This window comes from Bos javanicus, chromosome 23 (assembly GCF_032452875.1).
Source record: "Bos javanicus breed banteng chromosome 23, ARS-OSU_banteng_1.0, whole genome shotgun sequence".
Classification (NCBI taxonomy): Eukaryota; Metazoa; Chordata; class Mammalia; order Artiodactyla; family Bovidae; genus Bos; species Bos javanicus.
In genome coordinates this window covers 45,262,865-45,284,486 of record NC_083890.1, presented here as the reverse complement: position 1 = coordinate 45,284,486, position 21,622 = coordinate 45,262,865, and the positions used below count along the sequence as shown (strand labels likewise).

At 43.1% G+C, this 21,622-nt stretch overlaps 1 long non-coding RNA gene across 4 annotated transcripts; it reads left to right on the top strand.

The window, feature by feature from the left end:
- The first annotated feature begins 510 nt into the window (after positions 1–510).
- LOC133236701 (uncharacterized) lies at positions 511–21,309 on the top strand. 4 transcript variants are annotated; one of them, XR_009732990.1, is made up of 3 exons: positions 513–1,704; positions 2,160–17,931; positions 19,978–21,309. It is a non-coding gene; the product is annotated as an uncharacterized LOC133236701 (long non-coding RNA). The 4 variants fall into 4 exon arrangements; XR_009732987.1 differs by having other exon boundaries at positions 525–2,338; positions 12,114–17,931; XR_009732989.1 differs by having other exon boundaries at positions 525–17,140; positions 17,627–17,931.
- The last annotated feature ends 313 nt before the right edge of the window (positions 21,310–21,622 follow it).

Below are 21,622 nucleotides of genomic sequence, written 5' to 3'. Positions count from 1 at the left end.
TTAGTGTTTGTGCTATAGGGAAGTCCCTCTTTTCTCTTTATTCACCTAATAATTGTAGCATTTACTGAGCATCTTTTTATGTACTCTCCTTTTGTCTTTTTATCTGTCCCAATATCCTTTTCCACCACACTGCATGTCTTTTCTGCTTCTACATAATCACCTGAATAAACCCTACTGCATGTATGTCAAGACTCAGCTCAGGTGTCCCCTCCTACATGAAGCCTTCCCTGCTCTCTTCTTCACCTGAAGCTGAATTCAGGGCTGATTCTACACCGCCCCTCACCCCCCAACCAATATCACCCCATGGTGGCTTCTACCAAAAGCTCTATTCCTCTGAGTTTTACTCTTTACTGTCCTTCACTAGGCTGAGCTTCTCATTGAAGACAAGGGTATATGCTGAGCTCCAGGAGTAGAGCCTAGACCAACAGGCGTAGAAAATGCTTGCTAAGTGAAAGGTGTTTTTCAGTGAAATTCTTGGAACAGGGAGTTAAGTTGTTGACACAAAGTAGGGCCGGGGTGCAGGGAAGGAGGGAAGGACGTGGTGGGGGGTGGGGGGTAGTTTGCTGGGCAAAGACTAGGGAGCCGCTCGGTGTTCAGCATGAACCTCCAAGTCAGACTAGGGCCTCAAACATGGCTGGAATCATTGAGACGAAAGACTCCATGCTGCCAGTGTAGGGGGTGTGGGTTCGATCCCTGGTTGGGGAACTAAGATCCCATGTGCCCTGCAGGGCAGCTAAAAGATAGAAGAAAAAAGAAAAAAAAAGATGAGGTCATTAAGTTGGGCCCAAATCCAATATGACTGATGTCCTTATAAAAAGGGGAAACTTGGCCACAGAGACAGATACACGTGAAGGGAGGTAATGTGGAGACACGGGAGAGCACTACCAACAAGACAAGGAATGCCTGAGGCTGCTGGAAGCAGGAGAAAATAACGGAACAGATTCTCCCTCCCAGCCTGTGTGTGTGTGTGTGTGTGTGTGTGTGTGTTAGTTACTTAGTCGTGTCTGACTCGTTGCGACCCCGTGGACTGAAGCCCTCCAGGCTCCTCTGTCCATGGGGTTCTCCAGACAATACTGGAGTGACTTGCTGTGCCATCCTCCAGGGGATCTTCCCGACCCAGGGACTGAACCTGAGTCTCCTGGGCCTCCTGCATTGGCAGGGGGGTTCCCTTACCACTAGTGCCACCTGTGAAGCGCTCCCAGCCCTCAGGAAGAACCAACCCCGCGGGCACCTCGATCTCAGTGTTCCAGCCTGCAGAACGGGGAGGAAGGAAATTTCTGTTGTCCAAGTCACCCTGTTTGTGGTACTTGGTTAACCACAGCCTTGGGAAGCTAGTACAAACTTCTCCGTCAGACTTTGAATTACCTGCACACAGGGACTTGGAGTTACTAATCCCGGGATCCCTAGCACCTGGCAACCTCCCTGGATGTTTGCAGAAATCTGAGGATCAATTCCCTAGTTCAGAGGCTTGAAGTGCCTTCTAAGGCAAGCTTTGCTCAGGCTTTAAGCTGGAAGACAGAGGCTACAAAGGACAGAGAACAGAGAGGCTGGAATTGGTAGACATTGGAATTTTGCCCAAGATTTTACCGTCACCGTCCACCCTCCACTCCCAAATCATGACACTTCTTTCTCTGTACAGAGCCCCCCCAGCAAGATTCCAAGATCCAAGAAGTCCATTTGTGTTTACAGCCATCACAAACAAGGGTGAGTGAGAACACCATGTCCTTGCCCTGGGTCCTGCCCCCATTCCTACCCTGGGGTTTGGCTACCCCACAATTGCATAGGAAACTCTTGTTTCTTATTATTTAAAGGTTAACTGGAAATTCATTTCTGATGAGAAAAGTCACAGAACTCTGGAGAGCTGTGCTTGAGTAAATGTTTTACCTTAGGTTAGCCTCCAATTCCAAAAACTTTGAAAGCTATAAAACTGGAGCGATGGATTTCTGTGGTTCCCTGACCAATTCAGATATTTGTAATAAGAATAATAGAGCAAAAGATAGCACAACCTCAGATTTTTTTCCCTTTACTCAGCTGAAAATTAAACCAGACAGGCAATTACCAAGGTTTTGCCATAATATATAATATGTGTACACCACATTTACGGCATATTTCATATTACATGGTTATTATTCTGCATTTTCATCCAATCATCTTATTAGCTCTGGCATTTTTATGTGGTGAATGACTACAAGCTAAAAGTCAAGTGGGAAAGTCACTGGTGGAGAAATAAAACACAGACTCAATAAAATAGGGCCTATTAAAAAGTGTGACCACCTTTACAATGGACCACAGCTGGGGGTGTGGACAATGAGCTTTTGAAGACCGGGAAAATACTAAGGTGAGAAACACCATCTCTAATACCATCTTTCCTACTCCAGTTCTGTAATTCATCCTAATATGATACACAATCATTCCCTATTCGTCTTTCTCAAGAATCATGGTTAGATGGCTTTGTGAGTGGTTTTGTAATGTTCTATGCACTTAACTAAAAAAAAAAAAAAATTCACAAGAGGAGAGCACCATGCTAAATCATATTTTTACATATAAAATATATTTAAGTATATATTTTTAGACCTTAGAGAATGCCATTGTATATTCTGACATGTTATTAGAGGAAAATGAAACTGCTCTATTAAATTCTAAAAATAAACTTGGGTCTATTTTTTGTCGCTCATTCAACTGATTTTCTAACTTATGAGTCATTTGGTGCTTTTGGTGTTTGATGTCATTTACTTGAAGCTAAGTTGAATCCTATTTTGGGTATATAAGCAAAGAAATGAAGGATTATAGTAAATCAGCCTGCTATTCAGACTAAAAAATATTTTTCCTAACAGTGTTTGGTCCATCATTTCTTTTGCTTTCTTTCCTCTTTCTAAATTTCCAAACTTCCTTTGTCTTTTCTTCTGGAGCTAAAGTTTTGTTTTCTTTGGTTTCTTTCTTTCTCACTTGCTCTAACTTTTCCCACTTTTTCCTTCTGGAGTTAATGTAACCATCACCACTGAGAAGTCTGGAGTTTTCTATCCTGCAGATAAATATCGCTCAGCTAAGCAGGTTTGAGGGTAAAATCCAGCTTCTTAATCATATTCTAAAAAGTAGGATTGGTAGAGAAAAGCTCTGCTTTTTTTTCCCCCAGTGTAGGAGAAAGTGGTCATGTGAAGTATATTAAAACTGAAGGATCTAGATACCACTTATTGGCACCATAACTTATACACAAGTTATCATCTGTTATAATTACCGTATATTCTGACTTCGAGAACAAAAAACCAGCATGTATATGCTATGAGCAATTCTATTCTGACCCACCAAAGAGTAGCAAATGACAAAGCAATCTGTTGAAATATGTTAACTTCTTTTCTATAATCACTAGGTATAGTGAGCTAGTGAAACTCAGGATGTGGAACCATTTATTTCTGCTCTGTAGCTTAATGTCTAGCTCACAATAAGGCTTCAAAGGTCAAACTGAATCAAACTAAATGAGTAAACTCTTGATCAAAATCAAATCTGTAGCTGTCTATTGGAATAGACTTTGCTGCTTCCCTTAAATTCTGAGGAATTCCTTGTAATCTTTGAGTAACCTGATACAGAGCCTAGGCACTTGATTCTAGTCTTTTATTTTCTTATAACTTACTGTAAACTTTGAAGAAATTACAGATTCAGTGTTGTCTTAGTAGACAGAGCTTGTATATGTACTATACTGCTTGCGGGCATGCTCAGTCACATCTAACTTTTTGCGAGCCCATAGACTGTTGCTCGCCAGGCTCCCCTGTCCATGGAATTTTCCAGGCAAGAGTACCAGAGTGGGTTGCCATTTCCTTCTCCAGGGGATCTGCCTGACCCAGGATTGAACATGCGTTTCCTGCACTGCAAGCAGATTCTTTAGTACTGCACTACCAGGGGAGCCCCATATGTAGGGTATAGCAGGGAATTAACCAAACCAACTCAATTCACGATGCCTGCTCTGATCAGAACAGCTACTGTGGTCAACCAGAATGGATCTTAGAGCTGCTTTTCTGTCACCAGAAACAGAAATGCATTCTTGGCCATAAATCAATGGCTGGCTTAAGGCCATCCACCGGATTGCTCAACTGTGTTCTCTGTGGTGCAATGCACTGTGTTGGAACCCCATATCCTGAATTCTTGATCCTCAGGCATGGCCAGGACACTGAACTCCAGGTCAGTTAGGAATTCCTGGCTGTTTTTAGGCATCCAGGTGGTCAGCTGAGAGGCTGTGGAATTCAAACATGTGTTATAAGAGGGCATCCAGTTCTATGCAGAGTCAGTGGGCCACATGTCACTGCTCCTGGTAGGTTATTTGGATACTTTTGGGTGATAACAGAAGCACCTATAGCCTCGTTGGATGGAAAGAACATATAAGACCTCCTTGATTCCTACCAAAAGCAGTTAAGTGTGCTGGAAACATCAGCCTAATGCCTAACATTCAGCATCAGTTATTGTTAGTGTAACTTTTCACAAACATGGAGAAACATTTCTCTCCAAGAGAAAATGTAAATCCCCAGTCACCAATTCATTCTCTAAAAAGAATCAAACTTTTCTCAAGAAGGGATGAAACTGAGCAGGAGATGCCATCATTATAAAACATTTTATGACACTGCAGACGGCAGGGCAAATGAGCGTTTATGTGAAACCATTCATTTCCTGCAGTGTGGTTCCCAAGCGTTTGCTTTCTTGGAACAATGATGGGAAATTTCCTAACACGAGAAGGACTATGACGTCAGCTCCACTTACGTGTTGCTCTTCCCAGTCTTGGAAAATGTCCCATTATCCTTCATGCGTTAGATGGATCTGAAATAAGCAAGTCTAGACAGTGGAAACCATATACAAGATCTACGGTTTCTTTCCTCATTATTTAGTCCTGTAGCGTGTAAGTCACTCAATAATCTCCCTCTGATTGAAGGAAAATTAGGAACGTACACAAGGGTATAAAATACTTACGTCAGGTAATAAATCTTTGGCTATATTTCTAGGTTATTCCTAGCTGCTTCAAGTCTTTTGAAGAAGCAGTTGGATATTCAATAAATGGTGCTAGGAAAACTGGACAGCTAAAGAATGACAGTGGGCCCCTATCTTACACCATACTCAGAAGTTAACTCCAAATGGATTAAAGACATGAATGTAAGACCTGAAACTAAAATTCCTATAAGAAAACATAGGTGATAAGCTCTTCGGCATTAGTCCTGGCGATGGCTTTTTGGATTTGGCATGAAAAGCCAAGGAAATAAAAGTAGAAATAAGCAAATGAGACTACATCAAACTAAAAAGCTTCTGCACAGAAAAGGAAACTAACAACAAAGTGAAAAGACAACCTGCTAAGCGAGAGAAAATATTGCAAATCATGTATCTACTAAGGAGCTAGTATCCAAAATGTATAAAGAACTCATACAATTCAGTAGCAAAGAAACTCCAAACAAACAAAAAACCAATTAAAACCTGGGCAGGGACTTCCTGGTGGTCCAGTGGTTAAGAATTGGCATTCCAAAGCAGGGGATGAGTTTCAATCCCTGGTTGGGGAAGGAAGATCCCACATGCCATGGGGCAAGTAAGCCCATGCACTGTACCTACTGAGCCTGTGAGCTCGGGAACCCACATATCACAACTAAGACCCAATGCAGCCAAACAAAGAAATAAATTTATTTTTTTAAATGGGCAGAGGATCTGAGTAGACATTTTCCCAACGAAGGCATACAGAGGGCCAATAGGTACATGAAAAGGTGATCAATATCACTAATCATTATGTAAAAGCAAATCAGAACCACAGTGAGATATTATCTCATACTTAACAGAATGGCTATTATCAAAAAGACAAGAAATAACGGGTTGGTGAGGGTGCAGGGGAAAGGGAACCCTCGTGCACTGTTGGTGGGACATAACTTGGGGCAGCCACTAAAGACAACAATATGAGGGTTCCTCAAAAAATTAAGAATGGAACGAACTTATGATCCAGCAATTCCACTTCTGGGTCTTTATCCACAGAAAATGAAAATACTGATTTGAGAAGGTATGTGTGTGCCATGCTTAGTCGCTCAGTCATATCTGACTCTTTGCAATCCCATGGACTGTAGCCCTCCAGGCTCCTCTGTCCATGGGATTCTCCACGCAAGAAAACTAGAGTTGGTTTTCATTTCCTCCTTCAGGGGATCTTCCCAACCCAGGGATTGAAGCCAGGTCTCCCATATTGCAGGCAGATTCTTTACCATCTGAGCCACCAGGGAAGCCCATATATACCCCCATTTTCATTGTTCAGTTCAGTTCAGTCATTCAATTGTGTCCAGCTGTTTGTGACCTCATGGACTGCAGCATGCCAGGCCTCCCTGGCCCTCACCAACTCCTGGAACTTACTCAAACTCATGTCTAGGGACTTGGTGATGCCATCCAACCATCTCATCCTCTGTCGCAGCACAGAGAAAAAGGGAAATAGACAATATGAAAAGTTATGGGGATAGAATGAGAAACTACAAAATACCTGTGTGTCGGTCCCCCTTCCTGCCTTTGTTTTCTTCCTACTGATGTGCATCCTTTTGTAGTTTTTTCAGTGATGGAAAGACCCTGAGTTATAAGCTTTCTCAGGCTCAGTTTGTTTGAACTTGTCTTTACTTCACCTTTAGTCTTGATAATAATTTAGCTAGATAGAACCTTCCAGGTTGATGACTATATTCTCCCAATACATAGTCATTTTGCTATTGTTTTGGGGGCTTTACTAACGCTAATAAGAGTTTTGCTAGTCTAATTATTGGTCCTTTGTAAGTAATTTACTTTTTAATTCTGACTGCTTTAAAATTTTTCTTTGGTCTTTAGTATTCTGCTGCTAGCTACTGACCATGTGTCAGAATTTCCTTCATTTTTAAGACTGAATGATATTTGATTATAAGTGTATACCACATTCTGTTGGAGTTCTTGTTCATTTTTAACAAGGGTTCCTGCATTTTCATTTTGCACTTGTCCTGCAATTATATAGCTAGTTCTGCTTTTATTCTATCACACAAAACTTTTATTGCAAAGCTGTAAAAGAGGGACTTCCCAGGTGGCTCAGTGGATAAGAATCCATCTGCCATAGCAGGGTTCGATGCCTGGTCCAGGAAGATTCCACGTGCCACAGAGCAACTAAGCCTGTGTGTCACAACTGCTGAGCCAGTTCTCTAGAGCCTTCGAGCCATAATTACTGAGCCTGTGTGCCCCAACTACTTAAGCCCGAATGCCCTAGAACCCATGCTCCGCAACAGGAGAAGTCACTGCAGTGAAAAGCCCACACACCGTAACTAGAGAGCAGCCCCTGCTCGCTGCAACCAGAGAAAAGCCTGTGCAAAGCAACGAAGACCCAGTGCAGGCAAAAAATAAATAAACAAAGTAAAAAAAATAAAGACAAAGAAAAACTATAAAGAAATAGAGGAAGGGAAATTAACAGTGTGTCCTTCACAAAGCTCTTCCAATAGTTCATGAGAAAATCACTCAGAAAGTTAAACCTTTCCCAGACACACAGTGTGCTCAGCGTTGGCTCCTGAACCTTGGCTTTTACCTCTCTGTGAGGTGGGCTTCCTTCTTCAAACCAGTAGGGTGTGACTCTTCACTGACCCTTGGAGAAACCCGTCCCTCCACACTGGTAGCAATCATGTCCTAGAATGATCTCCCTACTCATGTCTACACTCAAGCAGTACGATTCCTCGGACAACCCTTGAAGCAAGACATTTCTCAACTTAAGTCTCTCCCAGACTCTCGGTGGGAGGTGGGGGGTTTCCTGAAGACAGTCCAGGATAAATCTTGGCTCTCCAAGTTCAGCACTCTTTGAGATTTCCCCGGTAGTATTATGTGCAAACATGCCTTATTATTTCTGAGTCATCTCAGAAGTAACTCCTGTCTCAGGAGAGACATTAAGTGTCAGAAATACTGCAATCAAGATCCATGTTAAGGATGAGAAACGTTTTTCTAATTACAGCAAAGTGTGCTGAGACTGCTGAGCGACATACATTACAATGCACTGAAGTGGCAGGCTGGCCTCTGTCTCCTTCTTTATTCCACAACTTGACCAGAGGCCCACGGCACATTAAAAATGAGCCCTAACATATATCACTTTTTCAAGTAACAGAACTATTCGCTTTTTGAAGTCCTTGCTCTGGCCACACAAAAACCTAGATGAAGCTTTGACATAACGGTTTTTCTGTACCTTAGGCAGATCACACTTTTAACCCAAATGTACCAACACTGCTTTTTGTTCTGAAAAGCCAGTCAGAATTAAAGGACTTTCCTAATTTAAAGAGATTCCCAGGGGTTGCAGGATAAGATACTGCCGGGTTATATGTGTAGGGGAGGGTATGCAGCTCATAACGTGTGTTGATGTGAAATCGAGTTGGATGACAAAATAATGGGCTTCCCTGGTGGCTCAGATGGTAAAGAAGCTGCCTGCACTGCAGGAAAAGCCTCTTAGGTTGCTGGAGTTCTAAGTATAATTGAACGAGGTCAGACCGCATGATAATAAGTATGTAGTCTGGCTTTATGATTTCACCTAGTCCTTCTGATCTGGCTCTCAGAGATTCTGTATTTTAGAATTGTTTGGACTTGGGCTGGCCAGCACAGTGGCAACTAGTGACAAGTGACTTTGGGACCCCTTGAAATGTGCTGTGAGGATAACACTTGCCCTTCACTTTGAAAAGTTAGTATGCAAAAAAACATATCTCATCCATTTTTAGGAATGATATCATTTTGAACATATTGGGTTTAAAATATACTATTTAAATGAACTTGGTTTCTATTTTTTTTTTTTTTTTAATATTTGTTATGTCTTAGTTTGCGGCCTGTAGTATCTTTAGCCAACTCTTAGTTTTGGCCTGTGGGACCTAGTTCCCTGGGTACTTAGTCACTCAGTCATGTCTGACTCTGCAACCCCATGGACCGTAGCCCACCAGGCTCCACTGTCCTTGGGGATTCTCCAGGTAAGAATACTGGAGTGGGTTGCCATGCACTCCTCCAGGGGGTTTTCCCAGCCCAGGCACTGAACCCAAGACTCCAGCATTGCTGGCAGATTCTTTACTGTCTGAGCCACCAGGGAAGCTCAACCAGGGATCAAACCCGGGCTCCCTGCATTGGGAGCATGGAGTCTTAACCACTGGACCACGAGGGAAGTCCCTCTTTCTACTATTTTAATGAGGCTACAGACCATTGACAATGACTTTTGTAGCTCTCATTACACCTCTGTTAGACAGGACTGGTTCAGAATCCAGTTAGTTTTTGATACATACCATTCAGCTTTGGACCTTTGGTGTTCACACATCTGTTCTCACCCCCAAAGACCCATCCCAGTGTGCACTCTTCTTAACTTCAGTCTCAGCAGTGAGTCCTTTGCTGGTGAGCAGCCCAGTCTGCCCTCAGCAGACTCATCTCAACACCTCTACAAGCTGTTTCCTACACAGACTTTGGGGAAAAGGGAAATCATTTTATTTCTTTGAAGAAAATACCCTCTTCCTCAATCCAAATGGGCATTCCACACTGTGGGTTCTTTTCTTAAACTGAAATTTGGATTAGAGTAAGGAGTGAATTGTCAAATTTGGCAGAACATTTCTTTCTAACACCAATGAGTCTGTCAACCACACTATAAATAAATATACGATTTAAAGCCACTGATGTCTTCTTCAGTGTCTTGGCTGGACAGAGCAGGAACTGCTTATAAAGAGAAAGAGAAGATGTCAGCAAAAGCAGAATTTCACTAGACTTTATTCTAAAAAAGGCAGTTTTTTTTTTGTAGCACGAGGAAGTGTACAGAAAGTTACGTGCTTGGTGGATTCAAGAGAGACTTATTAGATACAAAATTGGTTTTGCTGCTAATGCTAAAGGGCAGACAGAAGGGAGACCGAGAGGAGAGAAGCGGGTATAAGAATATTTTCTGTAGGGTTTCATTACTCAAGAATATACTCTGTGCATCAACTTTTTATTTTCTAAATGAAAGGTTTTTTCCATTTTGGTACTTGGTTAATAAATAATGAGTTTAATTTTATCATATATTAAAATTCATTTGGTGTCATATTGAGCAAAAAAATGTAGAACAGGATATGCTGCTCATTCATTTTTGTTGTAAATTTTATTTAAGTTCATGTTAAGCTTGTAATTGGAGCTCATAATGAATACATCCTATGAAATACAGAATTTTGGATTCATACCTTTTTATAGCTATTATTTGAACACAAAATCCTTATTTAGGATTTTTGTTTAAGTCTGTTGTTTCTAGTAATTACTGTTGTTGTTCAGTTGCTCAGTCGTGTCTGACTCTTTGCGATCCCACGGACAGAAGCATGCCAGGCTTTCCTGTCCTTCACCATCTCCTGGAGTTTGCTCAAACTCAAGTCCACTGACTCAGTGATGCCATCCAACCATCTCGTCCTCTGTGGTCCCCTTCTCCTCATGCCTTCAACCTTTCCCAGCATGAGGATCTTTTTCAATGAGTCGTTTCTTCGCATCAGGTGGCCTAAGTTTTGGAGTTTCAGCTTCAGTGTCAGTCCTTCTAATGAATATTCAGGATTGATTTCCTGTAGGATGGACTGGTTGGATCTCCTTGCAGTCCAAGAGACTCTCAAGAGTCTTCTCCAACATCACAGTTTGAATTAATAAGAGGTTATTATTCTAATTTTTTCCAAGCTGATTTAGAAACTTTTGATGCATCCTGATTTTTTTTTTAGTTTTTCCTTGTGTGATATGAAATACCCTAATATCCCCTTAAAATGCAAGTGATGGGTAAGAGAACTAACATTTTCCTTGAAATCACTTTATTGTAGTTACTTTATTGTGTCCGGGAGCAGTGATGGATTTTTCTGGATGTTATCCAAATGTCTTTACCATGTTTAACGTTATAATAGGAGTCAGGTCTTTTTTTTTCCACCATAATTTCAGCTCTTGAACATATTCCAGGATATGTGTGGTGCACTGTTTGGTACTGCAGTGAAGAACACTGGTTGCCTTCCTCCCAACCCCTCCTGGGGGTTAATATTAGGAATTATAATAAGTAAATGAAAGATGGAGCCCATTTCCTGACCTCACTCGTGGCCTACTTTAAAAAGCCTCAAATAACTCTGAGAAAAAAATAATACGGATTTATTTTAGTGCTTCTAAAGTTAATTGTGATAATGGTATTTCTCTGCTAGGTAAATTAACTGCTTTATTTCAAATAAAAGCCCAGATGTAATCTTGCTGACTTCAATCTACCTAATGCATCGTTAACATTGGATCGGTATTACACTCATGGAAGTTGTTATTATTGCAATTCAATCTCAACTTTAATATCACATTTATATACATCTGAATCATAGCTGAACTAGTAATAACTATATGTGCCAAGGACTGCTTACTGCTAATACACTTTATTCTCTGTCTGAGGACTTTTTCTAGCCACTGGAGTCTGATCATTCCAACAATACAAAGGCTAAGCCAGAAATGCCAGAGAACGAAAACCCTCAGAAATTGCCCACAACCCACGTCAAATAGGAGAGCGGAAGGATAAATCTCACAACTTCCCTGCCCCGTCGTTAGTTTAATTTTGAGGCATATTCTGCTCCAGTGCTCTATAAACTCTACCACTAGGGGATATTGTTAAAAATTCATGTTCTGATTCAGGAGATTTGGGGTGGAGCTTGAGAGACTGGAAGTCTTAGAGTCTCCCAAGGTCCCCAGAGAAATCAAGTGCCACTTGCCTTCAATAAGAAGTTGCCTGATTAGTCTCCTTTAGTTTTCTTCTCTTTCCTGTTTTGCATGGCTTCATCCTCACCCTAGTGTTTCCTTCCTGCATGTGCACACTTATCTCAGAATCTGCTTCTGGGGAACCCAGATCAATAATATATGTACACATACAGTACATACCCATATATAGTCTACCGATCTAGATCCTATCTATATTCTGTCTACCTACCTATCTATCAATCATATATCTACCTATCTTCCCATCTACTCACCCCTCTGTCTATTTACCTATCATCTCGAAGAGAGCAACCCAGTGCAGTTTCTTAAAGAAGGCAGACAGCTGAAGAGCTAGAAGATAAAGAATAAAGAAATCTGGGCGAGAATAGAAAGAGTGAGTTGATGATCAACAGCTAAACTGACTTTTTCCTACTTCTATGCAGCTGTCAAGAGGATCTGATGTCTCGGAATTCTGGTTAAACAGAAGACTGGGCAGTTAGTTATGGCTGCATAAATGGTGCCTCTTCAGAAGTCCGCAGAAGGATAGCCATTCTACTAGGAAAGATGGTGAGGTCATTTCACCCGATTCTATCACTCAGGACTCGTTGATGGGAGGGTTGACCATCCAGGTCATGGAAAGAAGGTAGGTCAGATGTTAATCTTGGAAAAGACTGAAAGCAACAGAGGCAGAGGGACACTCGGTGAGGAGACAAGGGAGGCCCTGCCACACTTGGTACTTGTGGGTCAGCTCGGCCGAGGAGAGGAAGGTGAGTGAACGGGCTTTGCAGATGGTCACCCGGGAATTTTTACTGACTCTGCAGCTAATACAACGTGCAACGTGTGCTGTTTATCTTGTGGGATCTGTGGGAGCAGAATCGGGGGCGAAATCAAAATCAAATCCCATCTCTGGCACTTCCTGGTTATGTCCCCTCAGGATGTTCCACAAACTTTCTAAGCATCAGTTTTCCCATCTATATAATGGAGACAATGCCTATCTCATAGCATTGTGATGAAAATCAAAGGAGATGTTGTGAATAAAGTAACTTGGGTTACTATAACCAGAGGATAAGAGAAGTGCCTTTATATTGGAAATATACCCAAGAATGCTGGAGAAATGGTGGGTGCTGATTTGACCAGCTTCAAGTATTGTGTACACACAGGCACACACACACGTGTTTAATATCTTGCTTGTAGAAAGCCACTGGAGTGACAATGCTCTGATGATATAAGTCGATCCCAGCTATGACATCCGAAAAATTCCACCATTGCTCTCAGCTATGCATGAAATCCCTCTGTGAACTCTCTCTTCCACCAAAGCAAACACCTGTTTCTGATGGAATGCAAAAGTCAAACTTGGTTTAAAGCTCTTGTTCCCCCTTCTTTCAGGAGTCTGTGTTCTCTGCAAAGACAGTTCCTGCCGAGGTCAGCTTGGGCTTCAGAGTCAGGCCATCCAAGTTCTCTTAGCCCACAGGCTCAGTCTTGACAGTGTCCTACCGTACCTGAGAGTCTGGGGGCTGAGAGAGAAGAAGAGTCACTTTGCTTTTATCACCAAGACCCACAGATCACAGCCAGTGGTCTCACCGTTTGTGGTGGTTTCTCCCCAGGGTCCTGACGGGTTGGTATTCTGGAAGCAACATTTTGGAAGGCCAAGGACATGTCAGCTCTTAGGACTGCACGGAAGAGAGTCAGTCCTTGTTATCACCATTGGATCCCAGCGGCTCTTTCATCTCAGACTTGTGAAAGCAGCTTCTCCTCCTGAGTTCTGCCCCAGTTTCTTAATGGGCCAAGGAAGGGAGATGTTGATGGAACTCACAGATGTGGTTAGACCTCCCCAGCAGCAGTCTGGTCAGAGGTCAGCTGGTCTCTTTCCAGTAACAGGTGGCCCTTGGCCTCTATTTCTCAAGAGAGCTTGAATCAAGAGACATTCAGGGTAAAATGTGGTCACGTTGCTTTTTATGTTCTGAAAAGCCTATTTTCTATAAGCTATTTGACAGCTGACTTTTTGATAGAAGCTTGCAGGAGTAGGTGTCAGAGGTCTCAGAAGCAAAGTCTCTGCTCTTTCAGTCATGTGAGCTGCCCTTGTTTCAAATTTCAGGATGTCACAAAATATACCACACACACACTTTGTCTCATACACACTAACATACATGAGGAAGTGTGTAAGCAATCAGAAAAGGAAGCACAGAGAATTTATTATAATTATGAATAAAATAAATGAAATCTTCTTTATATCATGCTGCTGTTATGAAGGATAATCATATTAGTTAATCAGCATGCTGGACCTGAAAGTAGTTCTTGTTCGTGATGAAACATGAAATGTTTGTCCTTTGCCCATCTCCTTTCCAACCCGGAAAAATAAAAGATACGTAATTCACATATACTTGTGAAATTCTAATACATTTTAAAAGAATCGATAGGCAGAAGGTCTAATCTAAAAGACTCATATAGAAACCACTTGTCACAGAAATCTAAGTGGTCTTAATTCACGAAGAAACTCAAGCATTCCCTGCTTGCAGGGAAACAGCTCCCATGCAGACCTGACATTCATGCAGAGTGCAAAAAGTGTGAGTTGCTCAGTCGTGTCCAACTCTTGGCGGATTCTCACCTACCAGGTCTATAGCCATGGACTATAGCCCACCAGACTCCTTGGTCCATGGGATTCTCCAGGCAAGAACACTGGAGTGGGTTGCCATTCCCTTCTCCAGGGGATCTTCCCAACCCAGGGGTCGAACCCCCCAGGTCTCTGGCACTGCAGGCAGATTCTTTACTAACTGAGCCACCAGGGAAGCCCAGAGTGCAATCCCAGAGACCGTGGGACGTTACCTAGAGCTCCAACGATGGCGTCAAAAACCCAGACATCACATCTGACAGTTGTGTGATCCAACACGGCTGACCTGGGTGGACTCTTTCAGTACTGGCCTACTCTCCCATATGTGCAGGGGTTCAACAGGGTGCCCACCTGGGGATACAGGCATGCATGTGCCCCATGCATACCTTTTAACTTAAGAGTCATATTTGTAGCTCCCCTAGGAAAGAATCACAGGCCAGAAGGGGGTGGCCCGGACTCTTGTTTGGACTGGAGCGCACAGACAGCAGCTGCAGCCTATCAGTGAGATTGGCTGCTGACAGGAAAAAGCATTAACAATTTCATCGGGTCTTATAGATCAGGAACAACAGCACACCCTTCCCCAACTGGTGGCCACCAGGGTACCTGTAGTGGTTTGATTGAAGTCAGTATTTTAAAAAATGTTTTAAAAGTGGCAAAATATGGGTAACATAAAATTCACCATCTTAATCACTTTTAAGTACACTTTTAAATCACTTTTAAGTTCAGTCGTTTTAAGTACACTCAGGATGCTGTGCAAGCAGTCCCCAGAACTCTCTTTATTTTGCAAAACTGAAACTCTGTATCCATTAAACAATAACTCCCATTTCCTGTCTCCCCCAGCGGTGGAAACCACTCTTCTGTGTTCTGTCTCTGAAGGTCACTCCCCTAGGTATCTTACATAAGTGGAATCATACAGCATTTGTCCTTTTTTAAAAAAATTTTTATTAGTATTATTTTTTACTTTACAATATTGTATTGGTTTTGCCATACATCAACATGCATCCGCCACGGGTGTACATGTGTTTCGCATCCTGAACCCCCCTCCCACCTCCCTCCCTGTACCATCCCTCTGGGTCATCCCAGTGCACCAGCCCCAAGCTTCCTGTATCCTGCATCGAACTTGGACTGGCAATTCGTTTCTTATATGATATTATACACGTTTTAAGCATTTGTCCTTTTGTGAATGGCTTATTTCACTTAGCATTGCGCCCTCAAGGTCTGTCTATATTATACAGCATGTGTTAGAATTTCCTTTTAAAGGCTGAATAGTGTTCCATTTATGCATATACCACATTTTGATCATCCACTGATCTGCTATGAAGACTTGGATTGCTTCTTTTGGCTTTTGTGAATAATGCTGCTATAAACATGGGTGTATGGAATCAGCACTTCTAATGAAAACAGGAAAGGCTCAGATTCCCTTTCATGATGAGCTTATGAAATGGAGGGTTATGTCTGATCCTCAAGAAGTGGTGTTTTATGGAGAGTGTAAAACTGCTTCATTTCAGGAAGCTCTTTTGGCCCACTATCCTCACTGATATAGCTGAGGGGGGATTGGGAAATCTATGGGCATGGAGCAGAAAAGAAGCTAATTGGTCTGTAAATCTATCTCAGTTTTGATCTCTGTCTCCTTTCCACTAAATGTTCATTGTTCCCGCCAACAGGCACCCAATGAGAAATATTACTCAAGAGTTCTACCTTTATTGGTACAACTGTATTGGCTAATTCTTGCAAAGTGCCTAAAACGTTCCAAAAACATTCTTAACTATTACACTCTGAGTATACCTGTTGTACAAGCAGGAAATGAGTCAGAAAGTGGCAAAGCACCTGGCCCAGAGTACACAGCTGGTCGGGGTATTGGAACACCAGCAGTTTTACTCTAGAATTCATGCATTTTACCATCACACGACATGTATCTCACTCTTTCCAATATATGAATAGGTGTGCATAGATGTATACCTATAATAAATATTTTTTGACCATCAGCAATGAAAGAAGGAGGGCTTCCCAGGTGGCACTAGTGGTAAAGAACCACCCTGCCAATGCAGGAGACATAAGAGACATGGGTTTGATCCCTGGGTTGGGAAGGGCATGGCAATCCCCTCTAGTATTCTTGCCTGGAGAATCGCATGGACAGAGGAGTCTGAAGGGCTACAGTCCATTGGGTCACAAAGAATTGGGCATGATCGAAGCAGATTAAATAACCCTGCTTATCTAACTTACATGCAGAGTACATCATGCAAAATGCTGGGCTGAATGAAGAGCGCTACATCGGTTACGGCTGATGAACCTACATGGACTCAGCGCCATCACCCAATGGCCAAGGCTCGAGTCAGGGCTCACCTTTCACCTTTGCTGTTGTGCATTCTGTGGGTTTGAGCAGCTGTAAAATGGATCTGTTGGTTAAGAATCCGTCTGCCAGTGCAGGAGTAGCTGGTTCAATCCCTGGATAGGGAGGATCCCCTGGAGAAGGAAATGGCAACCCACTCCAATACTCTTGCCTGAAAATCTCATGGACAGAGGAGGCTGGTGGGCCACAGTCATAGGGTCGCGAGGAGCGGGACACAACTGAGCGACTAAAGCACCGCCACCATAGTGACATAAGCCTCGATGTCTAAGGACGGTGGACGCACAGGTTGCTTTTCCTCGTGGTTCTCTCTTGTTTATTGCCCGTGGTGGGAAGTCCAAGGCCAGTATCCAGATCAGCAGTGTGGAGGTGCTGGTGCTTTCCCAAAGGGGAAAACTAACTGCAGAAACTGCCATTTTCCAGGGCTGGATCACCATCTCTGACTTGGAAGAAGTGGCCACCAGCTCCTGCTTTCATGTGGTAGCTCAGGATTTCTGACGTCTTTTCTCGAATAAGTAGGTCCCTCCTTGGGAGTGGGTACCACGTCTCCTGCCAACTCTTAAGTCGGATTATGTTTTCCCCTGAGGCCAACTCTGCTTATGACTGAACTATTCAGTTACTGCTCTAAAACACTGTTCTCACATTTTAAAGGGTAATTACTGAACATTTGCATTTTTTTTAAGTTCTCAGAACTGCTTTTCTCAGTTATCTGCACTATCTGCTGTGAGGACATATTCTCATTGTGGAGATGAAACCAAGTGTGAAATAGGGTAGCGACGGGTGAAGAGGTGAAGGTGAATTTTGGTTCAAGTTGAGAATTCACAGGCCTTGGTCTACTGAGCCATATTTCCCACGCTTACTATCTGTGAAACAGCAGCTGTGAGGTGGAACTCTGAGAAATATGCTCAATAAAGTTCAAGATTTTAAAAGAATCAACCTCTCCCTTCCCCTTCTTCTTTAAAAAAAATTTTTTTTTCTTTTTTTTCCATCTGGCTGCACAGGACCTCAGTCACAGCACGTGGGATCTCTGACCTTTGTCGCAGTCTGTGAAACTCTTAGTTGCGACATGTGGGATCTAGTTCCCTGATCAGGGATCGAACCTGGGCCCCCTGCATGGGGAACTCAGAGTCTCAGCTACTGGACCACCAGGGAAGTCCCCCCTTCTTCTGATACAGCATCTGTAGTACTCCTTGCAGCTTCCTGGACTCCTTGGCTTGAATACCTTGTGACGGGGAGATCACTACCTCATAAGCCACTCATCTCAGATCCAAGTATCTCTTCTTGACGGAAGGTGTTCCTTCTTCAGGTAAAAATCCCAGGTGGTGCTGGATTCTACCTAAAGAACCCGCCTGCCAATGCACAAGCCTCAGGAGTCGCATTTTTGATCCCTGGGTCAGAGGGTTCTGGAGGAGGGCATGGCAACCCCACTCCAGTATTCTTGCCTGGAGAATCCCATGGATAGAGGAGCCTAGCGGGCTATAGTCCATGGGGTCACACAGAGTCAGACACGACTGAAGTGACTTAGTACACACGCTGTGTCCCTAAGAGTCTGCTCCTTGGTCCTTGAAACTTGGCCAGCATCTTGGGACAAAGAGTTTTAGAAGCAGTTTTTAAAGGGGAAAATGTTGCATGCCTGAGCAGCCAGATCATTGCCTCTGAAGTTCATGAGCCTTATTCATATAACTGATAAGTCAGGTGAGTTCTCTGTTTCTCAGGGAACTGTCACTTCGCTTTTTACCTCCGTCACTTTCTTTGATTTCCCCCTGGCATCTTCCTTCTCTGGTAGATGTTTCTTTGTCTCTCAAGTTTATATTTCTCCCTGTGATGCTTTTCTATTTTTATCTTTTTACTTGTTTTTCTTTTCTCCTATTTGCTTTTCCCCTCAATTTTAATGAATAGTTATTAGACCCCTATTTCAGATTAAGGAATGTGCTTTGTTCAGTCACTAAATCGTGTCCAGCTCTTTGTAACCCCATGGACTACAGCACGCCAGGCTTCCCTGTCCTTCACTATCTCCTGGAGTTTGCTCAGACTCATGTCCATTGAGTCGGTGATGCCACCCAACTATCCTCTAGTGCACTAGGTACATAAAGAAGTATAGAGAAAGCCTCTGCCCTTCAAGAAAATGAGTTCTTCTGTAGAGTCTGCTATCTCTCTTTAATTAACCACAACAGAAAACAGTTATTTTCCCTGGCTTTGTCTTTTGTTCTTCATAGTTAGTTGGGAAAAAAAGCAAATTAAACATGTTCTATCTCTTATTGGAAGGAACAAAAGGAAGATCTAAGTGGGTTTATTTTTGTGCCTTTATGTGACACTCAACTTTTCACTTTTTACATCAATGGGACTTGGCTGAAAAACATGTTTTTCTCCATACCCGCATTACCCCCTTTTCTTTGACATGACAAAAATGTTAGGAAAAGGCTCAAATACTCTAGAGACCCTATTGGTTTTTCTATGTTATCAGTAAGCAATGGCGAATGGTTGGCTTATATTCAACCTGCTGGTTCTTCATAGAGTGAATTGTTTGAAGCCAGTGGTCCTCAACTTGAGCCTGCCTCAGCATCACCTAGAAACCCAGTCAAAGCACCCATTTCTGGGTCCTACTCCCAGAGTTTCTGATTGGGCAAATCTGGGGTGATGGTGAAAGAGTTACTCCCTCAGTCGTGTCTGACTCTGCGACCCCATGCACTGTAGCCCCCAGGTTCCCCTGTCCATGGGATTCTCCAGGCGAGAATACTGGAGTGGGCTGCCATTCCCTCTCCAGGGGATCTTCCCGACCCAGGGATGGAACCCAGGTCTGCTGCATTGCGGGTGGATTCTTTACCATCTGAGCCACCAAGCCTGGGGAAGGGCTGGAGAATATGTTTTTCTAACAAGTTCTGGAGTGATGCTGCTGCTGGCCTGGGGACCGCATGCTGAGAACCACTGAATTCAACTGAGCCTTGATAGTTAAGAGGCAGCTTTGCCAGTAGGGGACTGGCGGCAGGGGTAGTCACTTCTGCTCATTTTTACAGTTCAGAACAGTGAAACTTAAAAAAGTTTTAAATAAAAATATTTTAGATACACTGTTCTTATGGACATGTTTTCTGTATGAGTGAGAAGGATCGTCCTCCAGAACCTCAGGACTTCAGCCTCGCCCAGACCCCAAGGGCAGGAGGACCCTCCTTCATTCCCCTTGGTGTGCACAGCCCATCCCCTACCGTGCCGTGCACCACTAGCCAGGTTTTAGGTCAGCTCTGAGATACTGTTTTTTTTCTAAGCAAAGGAGCAAAAACATGAGCATGACTCAGGTTATAAAATGTTGGTTTTTAAGGACCCGCTCTCAATGTTTTTTGTTTTCTTTAATTTAAAGATATCCAACCTCCGCAAACGATCCTGCTGTGACTTCTGCTGGCATCATGTTTGTCTGAGTTTTGGATTCCACAGTAAGATCATGATTTAAAAGCCAAAGAAAACAGCAACCTCAAAAGTCAGAGTTTCATCTAGACCCGGGCTGTGGACAGACCAGCAGTGGCGGTGTGGGCATATGTATCTGTACACGCGTGTGTGGTGTGTGCACATCCTTGCAAAGGGCAGGTGTGTGTGGGGAGAAGTGCAGAGCTCTGGTCTACCCAATCACGGAACATACAGATATGTTAGCATTTCACATCCCCGAGGATCAGAACGATAGCTGGGCTTGGTGACACAGGGAAGAGTTCTAGAATTTAAAACTCCTACAGATCATAGTTAAATGTTATTCAATGAATTTAAACCTCCAAGAAAACAATTCTATTACTTTGATGCTTTCCAGTCCAATCTGTAATAGCAAACTTATTGCTCTGGTTCTCAAACGAGAACCTTTTTGATGTTCTGAGACACACTGTAAGTTGTTGTGATACTTCCCGTCTGACCTATAAAAAAAATTCACTGTGAGTATTGACAATATTTCACTTACAAACATTATACTATCTTTTACAATTTATTCAGCAGACTTACCTTCAGACCCCAGTTTAGTGGTGCAAGGGAACACTTCATCTCAATTTATTTAGTCTTGTCTAGGCCATGGCACCCCACTCCAGTACTCTTGCCTAGAAAATCCCATGCATGGAGGAGCCTGGTAGGCTGCAGTCCCTGGGGTCGCGAAGAGTTGGACACGACTGAGCGACTTCACTTTCACTCTTCACTTTCATGCATTGGAGAAGGAAATGGCAACCCGCTCCAGTGTTCTTGCCTGGAGAATCCCAGGGACGGGGAGCCTGGTGGGCTGCTGTCTATGGGGTCGCACAGAGTCGGACACGACTGAAGCGACTTAGCAGCAGCAGCAGCATGGGTACGATGGCAGTTGGACTTGGCAGAACTGGAGAGATTCTGACACACACGTGTGCCTGGAAGAGAGGAGATTTAAAATGTTACAACCACAGAACAGAAAATGGGACATCCCAACTTTATTCTGAATTACCTCTGTAATTTTCCCAAGATGAGAATATCACAGCAGGCCACTTCATCCGTTGTCTTCTTTGGTCTTTCAAAGAACATCTGTTTCGGAAATAAAGACAGAGACCCTGGAGACAATCTAACTGATGAGGAAAGTAATTCCTTGTCCGAGAATCAGGCTAACCCAGAATAAAGTGAATCTTGTTCTCCTTGATGACCGTTAGTAACCTGTGAATTATTGAATCTTGAATAAATATCTGAACTTATCAAATTCTGAGCACCTGAGATCAGATTTCAAAAACTACAAATGCAGAGCTTTCCCTCATATATTCTGGTATAAGGTATGAGGTAAGGCTGAGGCTTCGGGATCTTTTTAAAGCTTCTCAATTGATTCTAGTGCACAGCCAGGTCTGGGAACCACCCTGGTATAAGAGAGAGAAAGAGAGAGAGAGGCTTCCCCAGTGGCTCAGATGTAAAGCATCTGCCTGCAATGTGGGGGACCCGGGTTCGATCCCTGGGTTTGGAAGATCCCTCTGGAGAAGGAAATGGCAACCCACTCCAGTACCCTTGCCTGGAAAATCCCA